The 6,839-nt window shown below is 34.4% G+C and overlaps 1 protein-coding gene across 1 annotated transcript in view; it reads right to left on the minus strand.

The window, feature by feature from the left end:
• The window catches only part of ZnT49B (solute carrier family 30 member 9), a 244,361-nt gene extending 237,998 nt beyond the window's left edge, over positions 1-6,363 (minus strand). The window contains exons 1-2 of the mRNA XM_090395926.1: positions 5,785-6,363; positions 3,703-3,767 (exon numbers count right to left, since the gene is read on the minus strand). The gene's annotated coding sequence lies outside the window, so the exon portion shown is untranslated. The remainder of the gene's footprint in view (positions 1-3,702; positions 3,768-5,784) is intronic.
• Between the last annotated feature and the right edge of the window lie 476 nt (positions 6,364-6,839).

The raw sequence follows: 6,839 nt of genomic DNA on the forward strand, positions 1-6,839 counted from the left end.
CACACTATTCTTTCCTTTCCTTTCCTTCTAAGCATTTTGTATAGTCTTCAGACTATTCGGCTACCATCCCGATATTTAGCTTCTATATTTTTACCAAAGTCTCCTTGTGACTTTTTATTTGGCTACTTGGACACATTTCATTGTTTGCTTACATTTTTTCTGTATTCTCTCTTTGAGCACATGCTGACTTACTTGCCAGGAACTTTCACACTATTCTTTCCTTTCCTTCTAAGCATTTTGTATAGTCTTCAGACTATTCGGCTACCATCCCGATATTTAGCTTCTATATTTTTACCAAAGTCTCCTTGTGACTTTTTATTTGGCTACTTGGACACATTTCATTGTTTGCTTACATTTTTTCTGTATTCTCTCTTTGAGCACATGCTGACTTACTTGCCAGGAACTTTCAGGATGCTTTCTTCTTTCCAATGACTGCCTCTTTAAATTAAAGGATTCAGAATTTATACCTTAAGTATATGATGACCTCATGTTTTAGCAATTTTTTTTTTGTAACTTCAGATATAACCTTACTGTGATATATACACACACACACACACTAGGGAGGACTCTGCTGCCCCCCCCCATGTTCCAGACTGGTAGGCTGGTTCTCCTTGAATTCTGATTACTCAAAGCCCCCCCCCCCCCGAGTTCCGGACCGGTAGGTTAGTTCTCCTTGAATTCAATTCTGATGACTCGAATTTTCGCTCCACCCTGCCCAACCCCCTCGAGTTCTGGACTGGTAGGCTGGTTCTCCTTGAATTCTGATGACTCGACATTGACATGAAATGAAATGAAAACTCGACAAGTTTCAAAACGTTTCAAATAACTTGACACAAAAACTTTTCATAAAAAGGCTTATCATTTTATATCTATAGGATAGATATACATACAGTGCTCTGAAACATTGCTAAATGAAACGACTAGTGACAAAATTTTAGTAAACGTTCAGGACAAATGCAATCAGAGAAGTGCATATCAATATCTGAAGGAGAAACATAACACAGAACCTGAAATGTGGAAATGCAGCTGAAGTAGATAATATCTGATCAGAAATACATGGAATGATTCTGCCTCTCTGGCTACTGTTCACAACAGATTTCTGATTTTCTGTCCCTTCATCATGTCTCTCTGGAGTAGAAGATATTCCATCTACTCCAGCTACATTTCCACAATTCAGGTCCATGATTGTGATTTCTACCTCAAGTAATGATATGTATTCCTGATTGCATTCATCCTGAATGTTTTACGAAAATTTTGTTACTGTTTCATTAAACAATGTTTCAAAGTACTGTATATATCCACATATAAGATGATATTTGAAGTTACAAAAAAATTGCTGAAATATGGAGTTATCTTATACTTTGGGTATAAAATCTGAACCTTTAAATTCATTAATGGAAAACATTGTCAAGTGATCATTAGCTCCTACAGTAATGCATAATGTGTAGCAGTCTTATGTTAAAGGTGTGTACGTGTATTCTATTCTAATAAGCTTTTATATTATGTTAATCAGCATACTAATATAATGATATATTAATATATTTTGCATGTAAATATTTGTATTTACCACCCATCTTGACTATTTCTCATGCCCATCTGGCATATGCTGTACTGAAAAAGCCTATGTTCAGAACATCCAACAGGAGATAAAAGTCAGCCATCAAGCTGTAATCCATCCCTCCCCCCTCAGTACTCTTAAAAATAATAGAGATTATCAACTGCAAGCTTCTGGACTACCTAGAGCCATCAAACCATTAGTAACTAACAATATGAATTCCCCACTTAATTTACAGTAAATCTTCTAGCCAACATTACACAGATGCCATGGAAATGTTTAGAGAAATCCCTATGGCACTTCAGTCAGCATTTCTGGGGTGTTTAATCTGGTCTAGAATAGAAGGCTACTTATTAAACTACCACTTTTGCAACTGGACTGCCAGTTTCTTATCTTGTTATAATGGAAGGACTCTGGCATTAGTGAGAATCTTAAGATTTCCCACTAATATCTGGAATGGAGTGTACTGACATCTACAGATGACAATAAACTCCAATCTTGGTTTGTCAAACGTTGAAACATTTCAAGCTTCAAGATCTTTCATGATTAATGCCCTAAGCACTGATCTCCAAGCCAATCTCCAGTGGGATGAGGACCCTGGTACATTTTAATGGAATCAGAGTACATGCAATCTTATTTCTTGAAAGATAGAGATGTCACTTCATTTCTCCTTAACTCTATAATATTATCACCAGTCAAGATCAGACATCTCTTCTTGGACCAACTTGTATCTCTAGCTTTTTCTAGCACAAACAGATCACATCCATAGCCTCAAAAAACCTCAATATCTCCTCTTCCATTCAAGAAGACTACTTCTCACCCATTGAACTACTAACACCATATAAATTACAAATCTTCCCAACCACAGAATACTTAGAGTGTGGTGCATCAAACTTTCCCTAAAATTCAGAGCACAGTACATATGTTATACATATATAATGTGCTATGAATTATGACTGAAGTTATTTGAACATCAATTCACAGCTATTGTGATACACTGATTCCTTAGTTGCATCATATAAGTTAAAGATTTAAACGATCACCCCTTTAACATTAGATCATTATTCACAAATATTCTAATTAACAATATTATTTCTTATATCCATATCACATCTTTGGTGTTGTCAGGTCAGTCTTGCATTATCTCTCACAAGAGATCTCACTTTAGTTCTACATAATTCTGATGATGCCCATATCTTCAAACAGGATCAGATTTTTCTCTTCTTTGGCTGACTTACACATCTGCATCTGGCCTCTCTTGAAAACAAACATCACATATGGCTTCTTTATCCTACAAAAAATTTGATGAACATTTCTGCATAAGACACTCATTCTCACCTACAAATATTAACATTGTACTTAAAAGAAAGGATTAACATTGTACAAATGCCAAATCTATCCAATTTAGAATACTGCCCACGTTTTGTTTGTACACCTAAAACTCCTCTAAGAATGCTTAACACTACCTAGAAGAAGGCAATTTGGTTAACTGATAGACCCCCCCCTTTCCTCTCTCACTCACAGTCATTCTTCACTCCAATCACTCTCTCTCTCACTCACACAGACATTCTCTTTCTGCCTTATGTATCTTCTATAGGTATTTTCATGGACAATGTTCTTCCACAGAACTAGTCATCATTCTTCACTTCTTTCTTCCCAAACTGCAAAAACATGAACAGCTGCTGGTCAATATCCATTTACTACCCAGCTTCAAACTTAATGAACTAACTTCTCATACTCCTCTTTCATTCCATCCATATCTGTTTTTTGGAACAGCCTCTCACACTCTGTCTTCCCCAAGAATACAACTTTCAGTTATACAAAAAGCACATCACTTTCTACATTTTTTAGATTTTTTTTAGATAAAAAATTGAACTTGGACCAACAAGCCATGAATTCGGCAACTCCTAAACTTAGCATCTGACTCAGATTTATGGATGACATTTTTTCAGGCTAGTCACATAATACTAGTTGATCCCTTGGTTGTTCTTAGCTCAATTCCCCCCCCCCCACACACACACACACAAAGTATAAATCATGAATGAAGTTTGCTATAGAAAAATTAAAAGTTAATATATATACACACACTAGAATAATGAAATGCTAAAGCAATAATAATCTTTCTCAACATGAAAAATCCTACTCACACAGGTAGGCAGGTATTCACAAGGGCAATCGCAACGTTATTTTTCTTGAGTAATCATTGAAGAACCTGTAAAAATTGTTAGAAAAAAAATCTATAAGAATCATTCATAAAACTCTGAGTGATAAAAAAAAAAAAATAATGAAACAAATTCCGACTATAATGTTGCCATCCACATACTAAAAATAGCTAATATGGTGTTAGAATCATGACACTTTGAAATGTACTAAGTTTTTTTTAATTTTTTTTTATTATGGTCTCTAGAGTTTAATCTCAACCATTTTCCTTTTCTTCTCCGTGCAAGTTACTCTCACAACCTTCCCTTAGTAAACTCATGCCGTTCATTGCAAATTGTAGATTCTCTATCAACCATTTATATATACCATCTCTTACTAACTTATTAAACTACCACTTTTTCCAAAATCTTCACTACCACTCCATAAATACTGATAAGTTGATAGACATTGGTCTTTGCACCACCTTTTTGCAATGCAATTACCATGCATTCTTTTTATTCTTGTTGAATTTTCCCTGTGCTGACTCAAATTATATAGCCAGGTCAAAGAAACAGGCCAGTTCAGCTGAGGACTCTTTTATCATCCATACTGATATCTTATCAGTCCCTGTTTTTGAATTTATATTCAGTGTGTGTGCAACAGCTCTATTATCTCCTCCTTATACTCTTGAATTTCTTCCTCCAGTGTAGAGGTAGCACTGAGCTCAGTGTGGCACACATTAAGTTGACAACTTTTAGTGAAATGGGCCATTAGTTGAACAATCTCTTCTGTATCTGCCATCCACACTGATGAGAGTTATTCTTTCACATTCCTTATTTCTTTTACCTGCAACATGTGTTTAGCTTGAAGAGCCAGTTGCTTTTCATACTCATACTTAGCTTTCTGAACAGTAGTTGTAGGCATTTTGGCCTGCACATTATAATTTTCATAACTGACATCATCCTTATGCATATGGTATTCTTTCCAGTCATCTTTTTCTTAAGAATTTCTTGTTTAATAAGATTGCACTCCCACCCTGTTTACTCTTTGAACTCTAGAAACACATTCCAATCTTTCATCATTGATGAATTTTTTTAAATACTTCCCATTTAGCATATTATTATAGTTATTTAAATAGAATAAAGGAAGAGTTAGGAAAAATGGGAATTACCAGGATGGAACATTTTTCTTCCACCCTGAGGTATGACTTTATGACAGTCTACAAGACATCATCATGAAGTCATACCAAGAGTGCTTGCTACTACTATTTAAAAGCAAGCTTAACTTCTTATAAGGTTTGCAATGTGAAAAAATGCTGTTCTATTTTAATATGCGTATAATAAGCACTAGAAGGAAGAAACATTTTGGCTCGCTAAGCCCTCCAATTTCGTCCAGGGCAGTGGGGACATTTTGATTGGGGTACATCAAAGGCATCAAATATAAGAAGAGGAAAATATCTTTCATCTTCTCTAACCTTAAAAATAAAGAGACAATCTGAAAAGAGAATCTTTCCAAAATAATGAAAAGAGGTACAATATCATTTCAAAATTTTCTGGTACTTTAAACAATTGAATTACTTCGTCAGTGCTAACTTGTGGAAAGCAAAGACAATGCTAATACATTTTACACCGTTTAAGCAAACATTGCATTTCTGCAAAATTATATTGAACAGAACAATATTTGGTATAGTACAACTGTATGAATAATGGTTAGTGTAGGCCTCCAACCCTATCTTTGGAATCTTGGGAAAGTCCAGTTAATAATAAACGTCAAACCCAAAAAGGTAAAACAACAACAACAACAACAACAAAAAAGACTTCATATTCAGTAAATTTTTTCACACCAGCACTGCAAGATGAAAAGTTGTAGTTCAGAAGGCAATTGAACATAAAAAAACGAGTTTTGTTGTCCTTATTAAAATACTGCTATGCATTTCTTTAGCTAAACATTTTTGGTCTGTGCAATGTCGTTGTAAGTCTGCGCCATTTTAATTTTTTATATAAAGCTTTTTTCATTAATAATAATGACGAAGCGTGGCAATTTTTGATTCCTCTCGATATTTCCCTAAGGATTTTCAATTTTCTACTTACCTCTGCCTGTAACCTGAATAAAGGTGATACGATTTACAACTTTCAATAAAATGGCTCGATTCAATTATCAAGTTGTACATGATATAAGCGCTGAATTTCTTCTTCCAAGTTTATTTGAACTGCTTTTTTTTCTTTCGTAATATTTGAATTTAATAATCCTAGAAAATGTAATAATAATGTGACCAAATAAATTAAATATACTTCCTCCTATCGTAGACTGCCAACCAAATGAATATTTTAGTCATCTTCTTTCTATATATAACAGAAAAAGAAGCAGGAAGTACTCTATCTATTAGCAATGACGTGATTTTTAAGTACTCGCTTTCAATAATAGATGAGATGAAACACTGCTATCCATTGAAATATTTTAAAATGGCATGTCACAACAAACTTGGAACTGCAAGCAGAGACGTTTTCGTGTTATAACAGCAGCACTAGATTTCAGAAATAATAAATATGCAGCTACAGCTACGAGAATAAAGGGACAATTATTTAATGTTCTTATTTTTCTTATTCTGAGTCACAAATTTTGTAAAATAAAGTAATTTACACAATCGCAGCACACAAACCATACAGTAATTGAATAGCTACTACAGCGACTCCATGACCAAACTTAAAAGTTTACTTAGACACAGGTCACTTAAAATCTACTCTTAGGCGGATCTTACATAAGATTTTATCTAATCTAATTAAAGCCTTATATATGTTTTTTAACACGAAAAAACATAAAGGATAGGTAATACTATTTATTTAAGGCTATGTATTTCAGCTGTAGGTTCTTTATTTTCGATAAAAGAAAAAGCACGCTGTGTGTCTTCATTATGGGGCCAGATAGCAAAATCGTCGTCTATTATCTAATGAACCCAAAAATGAAGGCTGAAGGTGTGGATGAGAATAGGATGCCTTCTAAATCTTCTAGATAAAAATTAGAGAGTGCAGGGAAGAGTGGACATCCTGTTGCAAATCCTCCAACTTGACTGTGAACTATATTCTGGCAATTAAAATAACCAGAGTGCATAACAAAGTCGAATAGTTTCACTATATCCTGTGGATAT

This window comes from Typopeltis vanoorti, chromosome 7 (assembly GCF_054136105.1).
Source record: "Typopeltis vanoorti isolate ZY-2024b chromosome 7, IOZ_Tvanoo_1.0, whole genome shotgun sequence".
Lineage (NCBI taxonomy): Eukaryota > Metazoa > Arthropoda > Arachnida > Uropygi > Thelyphonidae > Typopeltis > Typopeltis vanoorti.